We start from the raw sequence: 17,043 nt of genomic DNA, 5'->3' as shown, positions 1-17,043 counted from the left end.
TGAAAGTTAAGGTCATACACGAGGTAACCTTTCGGGACTAACTCTTTTCACGCACCATACTTTCTTGGTGATCCATCCAAGCGGTTTCCTGTGTCAGCCGTACGTGTAGCACGTGCACTGCTACAGATAGTGGCGTGCTTACGCCAGTCCCAGACTCCCGGTGTGTCCCTCCCCCTTTCCTCCTAGCAACCACACATTGTTTCCTATATCTGTAACTCTATTTTGTAAATACATTTGCACCATTTTTTGCTTCAATGTGCATTTCCTTGATGGATAGTCTTGTTAAACACCCTTTTCTGTGCTTCTCTGCCACCTGTTCATCCTTGTCAGTGAAATGTCTGTACATGCTTTCGCCCATTCTTATCAGACTGCACCTCACCGTTGAGCTCGTGGCGCTCTTTCGTTGTTTAGGGTACTAGTCCTTCTACAGCGCGACTCAAGGGCTCTGCTCGATATTCTGCAATAACCTGTTTGGGAAATGACGCGACAAACGGGGGCGTACGTATAACTGATCCACTGTGTTCTACACCTGAAGCACAGCATTGTTAATCAACTAGAAGCCAATGAAACATTGAAGAATTAAAAAACAAAACACTAGTCCTTTGTCGGATAGATGTTGTATCAGCTCCCCAAGGCTGCTGGAGCAAATCACCAGCAAAAGTGTGTCTTACAACAATGGAAATGTACTCCCTGGCAGCTCTGGAGACATGACGCTCAAAGGGAAGCCGTCAGCAGGGCTGCTCACCCTCTGGAGAAAGGCCGCCTCCCGCCTCCTCCCGCGGCTGGCGGCTGTGGGCCCGCCCGCGGTTCTGGCCCCTGCTCTCTCTGCCCTGTCCTCTCCTGCTCTTCTCCTCTGGGTGTTTCCCTGGGGGCTGCACCACTGCAGTCTCTGCCCCCATCTTCATGCCGGCGTCTCTTCTCTGTATGCATCTGTCAAATTTCCCTCAGACTTTTTCTTACAAGGAAAATTGTGTTAGCATTTAGGGCCCACCTGGATAACCTAAATAATCTCATCTCAAAAGCCTTAGTTTAATTACATCAACAAAGACCCTTTTCCCAAACAAAATAACATTTACAAGTTCCAGGCATCAGGACTTGATATTTTTAAGTAGCCATTATTCAGTCAATCATGAGTGGTTTGTAAACATATTTCTCCCAGTCAGTAGCTTTTAAAAATCCTTTTAGCAGGATCTTTCACAGGGCCAGAGTTTTCTATTTTGATGCGGTACAGTTTATCAGTATCTCCGTTTATGGATCACGCTTTAGGCATCCAGCGCATGTGCTACTTGAGAAGCAAATAGGAGAGACCCACCCATTTTGGCGCCAACTGAAGAGTCCTGTATGCAAACACAGTCATTACAGGAGGAAATGTCGGCTGGAACAGAAGTGAAAGAAAATTTATTTGTGGCCTCTTTAATGTGTGAGGCCTTGATAGCAAGTGGTCAAAATAACACAGATAAAGCCATATTTTAAAAGGCAAAAACCCTATCAACTTTGTCTTTAGTCACTTTGGGAAGTGATGACAGCCATCTTGCTCTGGCTTTAAAATAGCAAAGGGGTTAGAATCGAACTGGGTCTTGAGGAACAAACTAACAGCGCTTCTGGATGGGTTATGAACTGGAGAAAATCTATATCTATAAAAAATGTTAATGCAATAATTGATGAAATTTGCATACAGGTTGTAGATTAGGTAACAGTATTGTATCAGTGTAAAATTTTCTGATTTTGATCATTGTGCTAAAGCATGTAAGAGGTCATTTTTTTCCTAGAAAATACATAAGGTTTTTAAAAAATTTTGTTGAAGTACAGCTGTTTTCCAATGTTGTGTTAATTTCTGCTCTACTTGGTGGCTCAGATGGTAAAGAATCTGCCTGCAATGTGGGAGACCTGTGTTCGATCCCTGGGTTGGGAAGATCCTGTGGCGAAGAGAATGGCAACCCACTCCACTATTCTTGTCTGGAGAACACCATGCACAGAGGAGTCAGGTGGGCTACAGTTCATGGGTTTGCAAAGAGTTGGACACGACTGACCAACTTTCACTTTTGATTTACAATGTTGTGTTAATTTCTGCTGTACAGCAAAGTGACTCAGCTATTCGTTATATATATACACATCCTTTTTCATATCCTTTTCTATTAAGATTTATCACAGGATACTGAACATAGTTTCCTGTGCTATACTGTAGGACCTTGTTGTTGATCCATTTTCTATATAAAATAGTTGACGGCTTCTCAGATGGTGTTAGGCCCACTCCAGTGTTCTTGCCTAGAGAACCCTAGGGACAGGGGAGCCTGGTGGGCTGCTGTCTATGGGGTCGCACAGAGTCAGACATGACTGAAGTGACTTAGCAGCAGCAGCAGCAGATGGTGCTAGTGGTAAAGAACCTTCTTGCCAATGCAGGGACATAAGACACATGAGTTTGTTACCTGGGTTTGGAAGATCCCCTGGATGAGGGCAAGGCAACCCACTCCAGTACTCTTGCCTGGAGAATCCCACAGCCAGAGGAGCCTGGCAGCTACAGTCCATAGGGCTGCAAAGAGTCAGACATGACAGAGTGATTTAGCACAGCACACATATAACGGTTTGCATCTGCTAACCCCAAACTCCCACTCCAACCCTTCCCCACCACCCCTTCCCCTTCGAAAGCACAAGTCTGTTCTCCTCCTCTGTGGGCCTGTGTCTGCTTTGTGAATAAACTCCTTTGCACCCTATCTTGCTGGTCTGACCTGAGGCGACCCTGCTGAGTCTACAGGCTCCACGGGAGGGCTGACGGCATCCGCCCGAGGGGTTCCCACGAGTGGGCAGCTCCCAGGTCTGCAGCTGCCAGCACCTACACTCGTGTGGCAAGCCACCGCCAACCCACGCCTCTTCAGGAGACTCTCCAACACCAGCAGGTATGTCGGGTTCAGTCTCCTGTGGGGTTACTGCTCCTTTCCCCTTGGGTCCTGGTGAGCCCAAGCTTTTGCGTGTACCCTCCAAGGGTGGAGTCTCATTTCCTCCAGTCCTGTAATCCAACCCCACTGGCCTTCAACGTCAGATTTTTTGGGGGCTCCTAGTCCCTTTGCCTGTATGCCCAGGCTGGAAAACCTGACGTGGGTCTCAGAACCTTCACAGCAGTGGACGGACGTCTTTGCGGTCGTTGTTCTTCAGCTTGTGAGCTGCCACTTGTCGGGACAGGGGTTGGCCTTATGATGACTGTGCCCCTCCTACCACCTGGAGGCAGCCTCTCCTTTGCCTCTGGACGGGCAGCATCCCAGCATCCTCCTGTCCATGGTTGCTCAACAGCTAGTTGCGATTTGGGTGCTTTCTCAGGAAGCGATGAGCACGTGCCTTTCTACTCTGGCATTTTTAACCAATAAGCTCTCAGACACCTGTATTTGTATTTTAGATTCCACATATAAGGGATATCCTATGGTGTTTGCCTTTCTCTGCCTGACTTAGTATGATCATCTCTAGGTTCATCCATATTGCTGTAAAAATTTTCATTCTTTTTATGACTTGAGTAATATTCCATTACTTTGCCGACTAAGGTCCGTCTAGTCAAGGCTATGGTTTTTCCAGTAGTCACGTATGGATGTGAGTTGGACTGTGAAGAAGGCTGAGTGCCAAAGAATTGATGCTTTTGAACTGTGGTGTTGGAGAAGACTCTTGAGAGTCCCTTAGACTGCAAGGAGATCCAACCAGTCCATTCTGAAGGAGATCAGCCCTGGGATTTCTATGGAAGGAATAATGCTAAAGCTGAAATTCCAGTACTTTGGCCACCTCATATGAAGAGTTGACTCATTGGAAAAGACTCTGATGCTGGGAGGGATTGGGGGCAGGAGGAGAAGGGGATGACAGAGGATGAGATGGCTGGATGGCATCACTGACTCAATGGATGTGAGTCTGAGTGAACTCCAGGAGTTGGTGATGGACAGGGAGGCCTGGCGTGCTGCGATTCATGGGGTCGCAAAGAATCAGACACAACTGAGCGACTGAACTGAATATTCCATTGTATGTATGTACCACATCTTGTTTAGCCAGTCCTCTGTTGATGGACACTTAAGTCTCTTCCATGTCTTGGCTATTGTAAACAGGGTTGCTATGAACATTGAGGTACATGAGGTATCTTTTCTAATTATAGTTTTGTCTGGGTATATGCCCAGGAGTGGAATTTAAGTGGTAGGAGAACCATGCCTCTAATCTACTTTCAAATGGAGTAAACCTGTTTCCAGGTGGAGGTGGGAAGGTAGGTCACTCTCCAAAAAGGGTTTAGAACCCAAGTGCTCAAGAAGGTGAGCAGCCAAAGACACCAGGTGCCCTAGAATCGGTGGCTTATCTCAGTGGTTCTCAGATTTCGCTGAATCACTTGGAAGCTTTTAAAAATCCCTAGTGTCTCAGCATCACTGCGTCTCTCTACTCACCTAATCAAGATATGCGAGGATGGCCCTAGAAGGTAATTTTCACTCTCCCCAGGTGATCCCGATGCAGTGTTTGCCGATCAGTGTCTTAGACTTTTGCTCCTCAAAGTGTGCTCTGCGTAGATCAGCGACAAATAAGCAACACCTGAGAACTTGTTAAAAATACAGAATCTGGGGCCTCATCTCAAATATACTGAGCCAGAAGCTGCGTTTCAACAAGACCCGCGGGTGATTTACGTGCACTTGCTTCCCTGGTGGCTCAGCGGTAAAAGAATTCGCCTGCAATTCAAGACGCCTGCAGAATTCCATCCCTGGGTGGGGAAGATCCCCTGAAAGACATGGCAACCCTCTCCAGTATTCTTGCCTGGGCAATCTCACGGACAGAGGAACCTGGCAGGTCACTCCACGGGGTCACAAAGAGCTGGACTCAGCCACTAAACAACAAAGAATCTGATGAATATCAGAACTACCCAGAGAACTAATAAACACGAGAAAGAAGGCGAGTCGTGGGGGCACAGTAAGGTCCGTGCCTGTTTTACCAAGTTCCCCGGTGAAAGAGTTTCAGTATCCGACAGTCTCAGTCGATATCCTAGGTTAGACAAAATTTACCTTCCCTCTGGGCACAGGTCCATTCTTCCAATCTGACAGGGTTTTCCAACCACTGTCAAAAGGCACACGCGCGCAGTTATGATTATAGGGCTGGAGGACGGCGTCGGGCCCTGAGGCCGACTTCCGCTCTTTATGGGGCCGCTCTCGGGGTCACGTGACTATCACAGAGCGGAACCGGAAGGGCCTGCAGAGGTTGCCGGAGAAGACTGCTGTTTCGGTGAGCTGAAGAGATGAACAAATCTCCCAGACCCAGGGGTCCGTGCAAAGGCAGTTGTCTTGGCGTCATAACCTCAGCGTCCTCATCCACCTTCACACTCTTCCTAGGATTCCGACAAACGGACTTGCTGGGAGGGTTGGGGTGTGAGGAAGAGCCAGAGGCTGGGGGAGGGTGCATAAGAAGCGCTTAGAGGAGATGGAGCCAATTTCAGGGCCTCTAATTACTGTGAAAAGTGAAAGTGTTGGTCGCTCAGTCTGTCCCACTCTGCAACCCGCCGGCTCCTCTGTCCCTGGAATTCTCTGGGCAAGAATACTGCAGTGGGCCATTCCCTTCTCAGGGGGCTTTTCCCAACCCAGGGATCAAACCCACGTTCAAACCCGTTTCTAGAACATTACTGTTCTCAAACTTTGGCGGTGGTTAACAGATTACGCTTGTGAAAGGACAAGGTGTGAGCATGAGGGATTAACAGCTAGGGCCTTGAGAGTCAACTTTAGAATTTAAAAGAAGGCTCTAATACACCTCGGCGAAGAACTGAATTCCTAAATCTCTAGAGGGAAGGAAAAAATGGTTTTTACAGGTAACAGTTGTTACATAACTCAAATGGCATTGTAAGAAAAACTTGAGAGTTCAAAACGAGAATTGCTGTTAAATATTTAGCCCTCGAATCAATTTCATAGATTTGGGGACGCACTTACTTGCCTACTTCAGAGTTCCTCAGGTGAAGGTTGTGGACCAGGTACTACCTAACAACCCCTCCAGTTCACAGTTCCAGTTCTGTGACCCTTTATGGCTGGAATTCGATTTAGTATGCCCTAAGATGCCACCACGCTTCCCCAACGGCTCAGCGGTAAAGAATCTGCCTGCAGTGCAGGAAACATGGGTTCTATCCCTGGACCTAGAAGATCCCCTTGAAAAGGAAATGGCAACCCACTGCAGTATGTTTGCCTGGGAAACCCCATAGACAGAAAGTCTGGCAGGCTACAGTCCATAGCGTTGCAAATAGTTGGATACGACTGAACAAGTAAGTGTGTGAGCACCTTAAAAGGAATAATATACTATTTAATGTCCTGCCACTGAGGCAATTTAATAGGATAATCTACAAGTGTCTTGAGTCAACTGTATTTTATTTTTATTTTATAACTTTATACTAAATCGTGACCAAAGTCTGAAATTATTAAGAAACACTGCATTTCTCTTTGAGCAAAACAATATTTAAAACACAATGCTGGAAAATAATGTCAGCATTTTTTCCTGTTATTTCACATTGCACATGAGGCCAGTATACTTTATGGTATAGATAGCCATGCTCATATAATAGCACTCCCATAGATAATCAAAAAAATTGTGTGGGGTTTCACAAGTGTGTGGGTATTGCTTGCCTATTCTAAACACCATGTTCTGGTCGTCATACCTGCTTTGCTGTTTGCCTCTTTCTCATTGTCAGTTCAGTTCAGTTCAGTCACTCAGTCGTGTCCGACTCTTTGCGACCCCATGAATCACAGCATGCCAGGCCTCCCTGTTCATCACCATCTCCCGGAGTTCACTCAGACTCATGTCCATCGAGTCGGTGATGCCATCCAGCCATCTCATCCTCAGTCGTCCCCTTCTCCTCCTGCCCCCAATCCCTCCCAGCATCAGTCTTTTCCAATGAGTCAACTCTTCTCATGAGGTGTCCAAAGTACTGGAGTTTCAGCTTTAGCATCATTCCTTCCAAAGGAATCCCAGGGCTGATCTCCTTCAGAATGCCCTGGTTGGATCTCCTTGCAGTCCAAGGGACTCTCCAGAGTCTTCTCCAACACCACAGTTCAAAAGCATCAATTCTTTGGCACTCAGCCTTTTTCACAGTACAACTCTCACATCCATACATGACCACAGGAAAAACCATAGCCTTGACTAGACGGACCTTAGTCGGCAAAGTAATGTCTCTGCTTTTGAATATGCTATCTAGGTTGGTCATAACTTTTCTTCCAAGGAGTAAGCATCTTTTAATTTCATGGCTGCAATCACCATCTGCAGTGATTTTGGAGCCCAAAAAAATAAAGTCTGACACTATTTCCCCATCTATTTCCCATGAAGTGATGGGACCAGATGCCATGATCTTCGTTTTCTGAATGTTGAGCTTTAAGCCAACTTTTTCACTCTTCTCTTTCACTTTCATCAAGAGACTTTTTAGTTCCTCTTCACTTTCTGCCATAAGGGTGGTGTCATCTGCATATCTGAGGTTCTGACACATGGTACCATCTTAGTCAAAACTGACCTTTCCTTGGGGTGGGAATGGAGGGATAAATTAGCAGCTTGGGGTTAACATACACTCACTACTATACATATAATATAACCAACAGAACCTACTACTTTGTGATAACCTACAATGGAAAAGAATTTTTGAATATATATATGTATAACTGAATCACTTTGCTGGACACCTGAAACGAACACATTGTCAATCAACTACACTTACTGCAATTTAAAGAAAGAACAAACTGACCTTTTCTCAGCCCGCATTTCTACAGTCCTTTAGCGGTGTGTAGGGCAAGAAAGACCATATTTATTGGATGAAACGTTTCCAAAAGAAATTATAAAGTAGCAACGTTAAATGAAATTAAAATTTCTAAGGATGAGCCAAAATGTAAACACTCTATAATATTTTGTGTAACAGAAACAAAAGTTGAATGACCATGCTTCTCATAAAAAATGGATAGAATTGAGTGTATGTGATTCAGAAAGTTTAAAAAGTGAAAGGGAAAACTTATCAATAGTAAGTTGTGCACTTACTATTAGTTTCGCTTTACAAAAATTGGAGTGAGTGGGTATTGGAAAAGGAGAGGAACTGAAACTTCACAGTTCCAGAGTTTCAGGACTTCGCATGTAATTTCAAAATAATCTCTGACATTGTTTTCTCTCTCTCCCTTGTGCTGGAATAACTGCCATATGACTCTAACTGGTAGTTAAATCAGGGAGGTGATGGGATTAATAAGGTGAGGCAGCAACATGTTGGAGAAAAAAATACAAGCAATCACTTCAAGCAGCTGTGAGACTTTCAATAAAGCACTTAATTTCCCAGATCTACTATTTGAATGAGATTGAACTAAACAAACTAGTTTTATTCCAACTTTAATGTTTTTATTATTCCTTTAATGGTTATTACATTAACACATAACACAAAATCAAGCTTTGCAATAAAACAGCATAATGTTAGTGACTTGTGCTCACAACATAAACCCCTAATGAAAATGACACATGCCTCTGATAGTCCTGACAAATGGGTGACGACATTATTTCCCCTAAGTGAAAGAATAACTCAGAATCCTTCTCAACACGAAATTCAGAGTCATCGCTTCATCCATTCGTTTGTTCATTCATTAATTTGTTCATTCATTTATTCATGCAACAAATATTTGTTCTCTGCCTCTTCTGAGTTCCACTGTGAAACAAGATATAGTCAGCCCCTGTCCTCAGAGGGTGTACACATTTTAGAAAAGACAGGCATTGATGCAAGTAATTACAGCAAGATGAAATGCAGCATGAGAGATGAAACCCTTTTTTCTCTACCTGGTTTGAAATTTAGACACTCTTAAGATAGAAGTTTGGCGTGGGGTGGCTCCTCTTGGCCATTCCTGCACCATTGCAGCTGGTTTTAGAAAAGGCAGAGGAACCAGAGATCAAATTGCCAACATCTGCTGGATCATTGAAAAAGCAAGAGATTTCCAGACAAACATCTGTTTCTGCTTTATTGACTATGCCAAAGCCTTTGACTGTGTGGATCAGAATCAACTGTGGAAAATTCTGAAAGAGATGGGAATAGCAGACCACCTGACCTGCCTCTTGAGAAACCTATATGCAGGTCAGGAAGCAACAGTTAGAACTGGACATGGAACAACAGACTGGTTCCAAATACGAAAAGGAGTACGTCAAGGCCGGATATTGTCACCCTGCTTATTTAACTTGTATACAGAGTACATCATGAAAAATGCTGGGCTGGAAGAAGCACAAGCTGGAATCAAGATTGCTGGGAGAAATATCAGTAACTTCAGATATGCAGATGACACCACCCTCGTGGCAGAAAGTGAAGAGGAACTAAAAAGCCTCTTGATGAGAGTGAAGGAGGAGAGTGAAAAAGTTGGCTTAAAGCTCAACATTCAGAAAACGAAGATCATGGCATCTGGTCCCATCACTTCATGGGAAATAGATGGGGAAACAGTGTCAAATTTTATCTTAGGGGAGCTCCAAAATCACTGTAGATGGTGATTGCAGCCATGAAATTAAAAGACGCTTACTCCTTGGCAGGAAAGTTATGACCAACCTAGATAGCATATTGAAAAGCAGAGGCATTACTATGCCAACAAAGATCCATCTAGTCAAGGCTATGGTTTTTCCAGCAGTCATATATAGATGTGAAAGTTGGACTGTGAAGAAAGCTGAGTGCCGAAGAATTGATGCTTTTGAACTGTGGTGTTGGAGAAGACTCTTGAGAGTCCCTTGGACTGCAAGGACATCCAACCAGTCCGTTCTAAAGGAGATCAGTTCTGGGTGTTCTTTGGAAGGAATGATGCTAAAGCTGAAACTCCAATACTTTGGCCACCTCATGAGAAGAGTTGACTCATTGGAAAAGACTCTGATGCTGGGAGGGATTGGGGGCAGGAGGAGAAGGGGACAACAGAGAAGATGGCTGGATGGCATCACTGATTCAATGGACATGAGTTTGGGTGAACTCCGGGAGTTGATGATGGACAGGGGGGCCTGCCGTGCTGTGATTCATGGGGTCTCAAAGAGTCGGACACGACTGAGCGACTGAACTGAAGATAGAAGTTTAAGAAAATAGGTTACAGAATTTACATAGTTTCCCATATAAGGACTTCCACTCACATTAGGTATTTCTGTGACAGGGAGATTTTAATAGCTCCTTATAGCTGAGCACATTGTTATTTCAACAATGGAAAAGTTCAGTCGAGCTTCCCTGGTGGTTCAGATGGTAAAGAATCCGTCTGCAATGCAAGAGACCTGGGTTCGATCCTTGGGTTGGGAGCAGCGCATGGCAACCCACTCCACTATTCTTGCCTGGAGAATCCCCATGGACAGAGGAGCCTGGCAGGCTACAGTCCACGGGGTCACAGAGTCTGACACAACTGACCTGCTAAGTACAGCACAGCACCAGGGTTCAGTCATTAGGAGAGAAGGAGTATCAGGTGGGCAGGAGCACTCTCTGCCTTTGTGTTTAACAGTTTCCTCGTGTTTACTAGTTTCCTCGACTAGTCACATTCATTTTCTAATTCTCACTTGGCAATATTCATTTCCATATAATATAAATTTGTTAGATTTCTTAGTTATGAAATAACTGTTACCTAATTGTCTACAGCCCTAGGTATACCTTTTCATCTTTATTTGTAGAATACTATCAGTGTACTATAAATTATTTCACTGAAATGTGTTAGTCCAATCAAACTGCTATAATGAAACAGTATATTCTTGGGGGGCTTATACACAACAGAAGCTTATTTTTCATAGTTCTGGAGGCTGGGAATCCAGGCTCATGGCAGAGACTACATTTAATGAGAGCTTCCAGGCTCATAGACAGGCTTCTTGCTATGTTCTCACATGGTGGCAAGGACCAGAGAGCCCTGGGGGTCTCTTTTGTGAGCACATTAATCCTACTCATAAGGGCTCTGTCTTCTCCCAGAGACCCCCGTTTCCCAATACCATCACATCAAGCATTAGGATTTCAGCTATGAATTGGGGAGAACACAAACATTCAAACCATAGCAATAAGTAATTCCTGATATTTGAAGGAATAACATACTTTACAAAAGAGATAAGGGGAATAACCACTTTCTATTATGATTAATTACTGCAGAACTCAAATTGTTTTGTGTATGTTCCTACTATGGATTTTTTAAAGTATCAGAATTGGAGAGGGTGTGGAGAAAAGGGAACTTTCTTACACTGTTGGTGGGAATGTAAATTGATGCAGTCACTATGGAAAGCAGAATGGAGTTTCCTCAAAAAACTAAAAATAGAGTTGCCATATGATCCAGCAATCCCACTCCTGGGCATATACTCAGATAAAATTCTAATGTGAAAAGACATAGGTGTCCCTATGTTCATAGCAGTACTATTTACAATAGTACTTCCATGCCAAGACATGGAAACAACCTAAATATCCATCAAGAGATGAATGGATAAAGAAAATGAGGTACATATATAAAAAGGAATATTACTCAGCCATCAAAAAGAACGGAATAATGCCATTTGCAACCACATGGATGGACCTAGAGGTTATAAAACTAAGTGAAGTAAATCAGACAGAGAAAAAACAAATATCATGATATTGCTTATATATGGAATCTAAAATAGGATACAAATCAACCTATCTACAAAACAAAAACAAACTCACAGGTATGGAGAACAGACTTGTGGTTGCCAAGTGGGCAGGATGGATTGGGAGTCTGGGATTAGCAGATACAAACTATTATTTATAGAATGGATGAACAAGGTCCTACTATGTAGCACAGGAAACTGGATTGGATGTCTTGTGACAAACCATAATGGAGAATAATGTGAAGAAGAATATATGTACATGTATAACTAAGTTACTTTGCTGAATAGGAGAAATTAATGCATTAGAAATCAACTATACTTCAATAAATTTTCTTAATTAGCATTTCATAGACATGTTAACCTAAAAGAAAGTGTATCAGCATTAGTGAAAAGAACCAGGAAGCTCTAGATAAGTCTAGCCAATCATAATTCCATTAAACATATTTTAAGAAGGTGAAATTTGAATACATGACAAATTAAAGGGGTGGAAAAAGATATTCCATGCAAATGAAAGCCACATGAAGGTTAGGATAGCTATACTTACATCAGACAAAATAAACTTCAAGCAAAAATTGCAAAAAGAGACAAAGAGGACTTTTTAATACCATATACAAAAATAAATGGAAACTGGATTGGAGACTTAAAATGTAAGATTTGACACTCCTAGAAGAAAACATAGGCAGCACACTGTTCGACATCAGTCTCGGTAAGGTTTCTTTAATGTATCTCCTTCAGGCAAGAAAAAGAAAAGCAAAAATGAATAAATACGACTGCATCTGAAAACCTAAACTGAAAACCTCTGCACAGCAAAGGAAACTAAATGAAAATGCACTCTACTGAATGGGAGGACTGGTGCTGAAGCCCCAATACTTTGGCCACCTGCTGTGAAGAGCTGACTCATTGGGAAAGACCCTGATGCTGGGGAAAGAGTGAAGGCAGGAGGAGGAGGGGGCGGCAGAGGATGAGATGGCTGGAGGGCATCGTCAACTCAGTGGGCGTGAGTGTGAGCAAGCTCCGGGGGACACTGAAGGGCGGGGAGTCCTGGAGTGCTGCAGTCCATGAGGCAGCAAAGAGCCAGACACGGCGTAGTGACTGAGCAACAAATGAGTGGGAGAAGATGCCTGCAAAGGATCGATCTGATGAGCAGTGAACATCCAAAACAGACAAAGAGCCCAGACAACCCAATATTAAAAAAATAATAGCCCAATTAAAAAGTGGGCAGAAGACCTGAATAGACACTTTCCCAAAGAAGACATACAGATGTCCAACAGACATATTACAAGATGATCAACACTACTAATTAGCAGGGAACTAATAGATCAAAACCACAGTGAGCTGGCACCTTGCACCTGTCAGAACGGCTCTCATCAGAAAGAGAACAAATAACAAGTGCGAGTGAGAATGTGGAGGAAGTGGAACCCCTCCTACACTGTTGGTGGGAAAGTAAATTGGTGCAGACACTATGGAAAACAGTATGGAGATTGCTTAAAAAATTAAAAATAGAACTACCATATGATCATGCAATTCCACTTCTGGTACTTTCTTCAGGAAAAGACCACTAGTTTAAAAAGATATATAAACCCCTATGTTCTGTGTGTGTGTGTGTGTGTGTACAGTCATGTCCGACTCTTTGCGACCCCGTGGACAGCAGCCCACCAGGCTCCTCCGTCCATGGGATTCTCCAGGCAAGAGTACTGGAGTGGGTTGCCATTTCCTTCTCCAGGGGATCTTCCCGACCCAGGGATCGAACCCCAGTCTCCCGCATTGGAGGCAGACGCTTTAACCTCTGTGCCACCGGGGAAGCCCATGTATATAAAGATTCTCCCTTTCTTCCACAGTATCTGCCTCGATTTGTCAATGCGTATTTTCATTTGACATGTAATATCATTTCAAGTAAAGGAAAATTTAAAATCTCAAGCATCAGCACGAATGTTACCATTCATCGTTGTACTGCACAATGCTGGTTTCAAATGCAGAGATAAGAGCATCTAACTTGCATCTGCAGAGTCACCAAAATCACACAGTTCATACTCCACAGCTCTTCCATGCATATGCATTCCACTCCTACCAGAAGAGTAGAGACGCCACACGAGACTGGCCCAACTGTTTATACTTCTTTATATGTGCACATTCTGACCCACAGTTTCTTACCTTCAGCTCACTAATGAATAGAGATGGACTGAAAGAAAATTATGAATTGTCCTATCTTTCATTTTCCATCTATGACATCATTTTTAGAGTGGCGAGAAAACAGTTAGAAAATAATAACGCTCCTCAGTTATTCATATTTTATAGAACACCATTGCTCTTCTATGTCCAAAGCAAGCTCTGTCCCAAAGGAACCAGAAAGGCCTCTCAGCACTGTAAGTACCCCCTGGGGCCCCAGGTACAGAGGTACTGATATAGAACCTGCACACAGAAGTGTTCTCAAAAGAAAATTCAGACAGCATTACTTGATACGAATATTTCATTAAGAAACTAACTGGGAATTCACTTCAGTTCAGTCGCTCAGTCATGTCCAACTCTTTGCGACCCCATGAACTGCAGCACACCAGGCCTCCCGGTCTATCACCAACTGCCAGAGTCTACTCAACCCCACATCCATTGAGTGGGTGATGCCATCCAACCATCTCATCCTCTGTCATCCCCTTCTCCTCCTGCCCTCAATCTTTCCCAGCATCAAGGTCTCTTCAAATGAGTCAGTTCTTCACATCAGGTGGCCAAAGTATTGGAGCTTCAGTTTCAACATCAGTCCTTCCAATGAACACCCAGGACTGATCTCCTTTAGGATGGACTAGTTGGATTTTCTTGCAGTCCAAGGGACTCTCAGGAGTCTTCTCCAACACCACAGTCCAAAAGCATCAATTCTTCTGGTGAATTACGAGTCTTCAAACTAGAAGTAGTTAGAAACTTAGCTTTCAGTAGTCAGCTCAGTTCATAAAGCATGAATGAATGAGTTCATTTTTGTGTGATTAGTTACTAACATTTCCACTTTTCTGGAGTAGTAGAATTAGTAAACTTGTTTGTAGCTGATTGGCTACAAAGCAGTCACTGACATTACCATGTCAGTAGTAAGGTCACACTAACATGAAGAAAGCTTAAATCTGTTAAAGGTCAGAGCCCGCCTTTTGGAGAAAACACCTTGACAACAGAATGGAGTTTGCAGTCAGAGCAGTTCGTAGAAAGAAATTAGGTAGTTGTTTGGATTAGGGGATGGAAAATAGGGTTTGGTTGCTAAAACCTTGGCTCCCTGTCCGCCGAAGCCAAACAGAAATACAGAGACAGAGCTTCGAGGAAACAGAAAAGAGTGGCTTCGGTATTTTTCCCAGGCAACAGGGAAAGGCAGAAGGCTAGCGCCTCCAGAATTGTGCCCTCCTCTCTCAAGAATAGGGAGAGGTTTTAATATTCTCATGAAGGCCCTGCCTTTTTTTTTTCTGCAAAGTTTCAAAATGCCACAGTTAGCATCAGGCAACTCAGCAACTGCGACTGGTGTCCCTAAAGTTACAGGCCCATTACCTTCTTTCTGAAATACAGAATGCTACAAGAGAATCAACCCACTCCAGTGCTCTTGCCTGGAAAATCCCATAGACGGAGGAGCCTGGTAGGCTGCAGTCCATGGGGTCGCTAAGAGTCGGACAGGACTGAGCCACTTCGCTTTCACTTTTCACTTTCATGCACTGGAGAAGGAAATGGCAACCCACTCCAGTGTTCTTGCCTGGAGAATCCCAGGGACAGCAGAGCCTGGTGGGCTGCCGTCTATGGGGTCGCACAGAGTCGGACACGACTGAAGCGACTTAACAGCAACAACAGCAGCAAGCGAGTCGGACACTACTGAGCGGGTGAACTGAACCGACAAGAGAGTACAGGGGAGAGGAAGGCCAGGTGCAGAGCAGAATCTACACAGAGTCAAAGAGTACCCACTTTGTCAAGGACGGGTCCAGCTACAAATGTTTGTTAGCAGTAACCACTGAAGAAACAAGCAACATTGTTTAACTCTTGGCTGGTATGTGCCAGAGTCCCTTCACTCATTTCTGGTTTTGCTCTAACTGTGGACCTGAGAAATACTTCGAAAGTAGAATTGACAGGACTGGGTAACCAATAGGACACGGAAAAGCTAAGGGATGATGAAAAATCAGGAAGATTTTCCCAGGCTTCTGGGCAGGTAACTCAATAGATGCTACTCTCATTTTCTGAGAGGCAAAGAGAAAGAACCTGGACCTGAATATTTCAGATGTCTGCAACCTCCCTAACAAAATCCGGCTACTCCAAAAGCTCCTGTTTCGGCTTGCATATCCCTTTAACTGAAGCTTCCCTGGTGGCTCAGAGGTAAGGAATCCGCCTGCAATGCGGGAGCCCTGGGTCCGATCCTTGGGTCGGGAAGACCCCTGGAGAAGGGAACGACCTGCCCACTCCAGTACTCTGGCCTGCAGAACCCCACCCACCCCTTTAACGGCCTCCATGCAGTGGGCTGACTGCTTCAGCCGGCAAACCACGAAGAAGACTCTTCTCGCCAGAGGGAGCCCTTGCGCTCGACCTCGAAGATGGGCGGCGGGCCCAGTAAACCGGAAGCTTTTCTCTCCCTAAAGTCCCCGCCCCTCAAGGCGTCATGGTGGCTCCGCCCCTAAACCCCACAGCCGGGGGCCGGAAAGCGCCCGACCACAGACTCCGCCCCGCGGGAAACGGCCGCGGCCGCGCGAAGGCGCAGTCCCCGCGAGATGGCGTCAGGCGACACCGCCCGGGGGGCGGGGCTTCGCCCACGCCGGGGCGGGCTGCCGCGTCACGTGACCGCGGGCCAATGGGCGCGCGCGGCGGAGAGTTTGAACGCGGACGGCGGCGCGCCCCGAGGTCTGAGGCTGGGGTCCCGGGGGTCCCGGCGCGCGCGGCTGGGCCTTCCCGCGGAGCGTGGTGTGAGCAGAGCGACAGCTGCGGCGGAAGCCGCGGCCCAGGTACCGTTCCGGGCGTCCCGCGAGAGGCGGGTCTGCGGGCCTCACGCCCGCCAGCCCCGGCTGCCTTCTCCGGGGAGGGGGCCGCGGCTTTCCGGCCCCAGGGTCGTCGTGCCGCGCCCCCCGCCGCGGGTCTCCCGGTCCTTCTAGGTCGGCGGCCAGAAGCTCGGGCCTGGGGCCGGCCCGGCCGGCGCCCCTCTCCGAGTCCCTCCTCTGCTCAGTGGGGCCTGACCCTCCCGCCCCGCGGAGATCGGGAGGTGAAGCGTTCGCGGGATTTGAAGCCCAGGCTCGAGCGGAAGGGCCCGCAGGCCGGCAGCCTGAGCTAGTGGCGTCCTTCGCTTTGGCCGCTTCTCCCTCGGGAGAAGCCGCCCTGGCCGGTCTTCCCGGCCGCCCAGCGGCAGGGGCGACGGGTGGAGAGCTCCCGCCCTGGTTCTCTGGAATCCAGACCCCTAAACCCCAGTCCAGGGCGGCCCTATCCTGACTTCTCCAGCCCTGCTGGCCGCCACACCCCGTCTTAAGACCGTCGGCCCAGGCGGGAAGGAAACTTCTGACGGGGCTCATC

The sequence above is a fragment of the Budorcas taxicolor genome, chromosome 1 (genome assembly GCF_023091745.1).
Source record: "Budorcas taxicolor isolate Tak-1 chromosome 1, Takin1.1, whole genome shotgun sequence".
NCBI classification, from domain to species: domain Eukaryota; kingdom Metazoa; phylum Chordata; class Mammalia; order Artiodactyla; family Bovidae; genus Budorcas; species Budorcas taxicolor.
The sequence above is the reverse complement of the archived record's forward strand: the minus strand, read 5'-3'. Positions refer to the sequence as shown.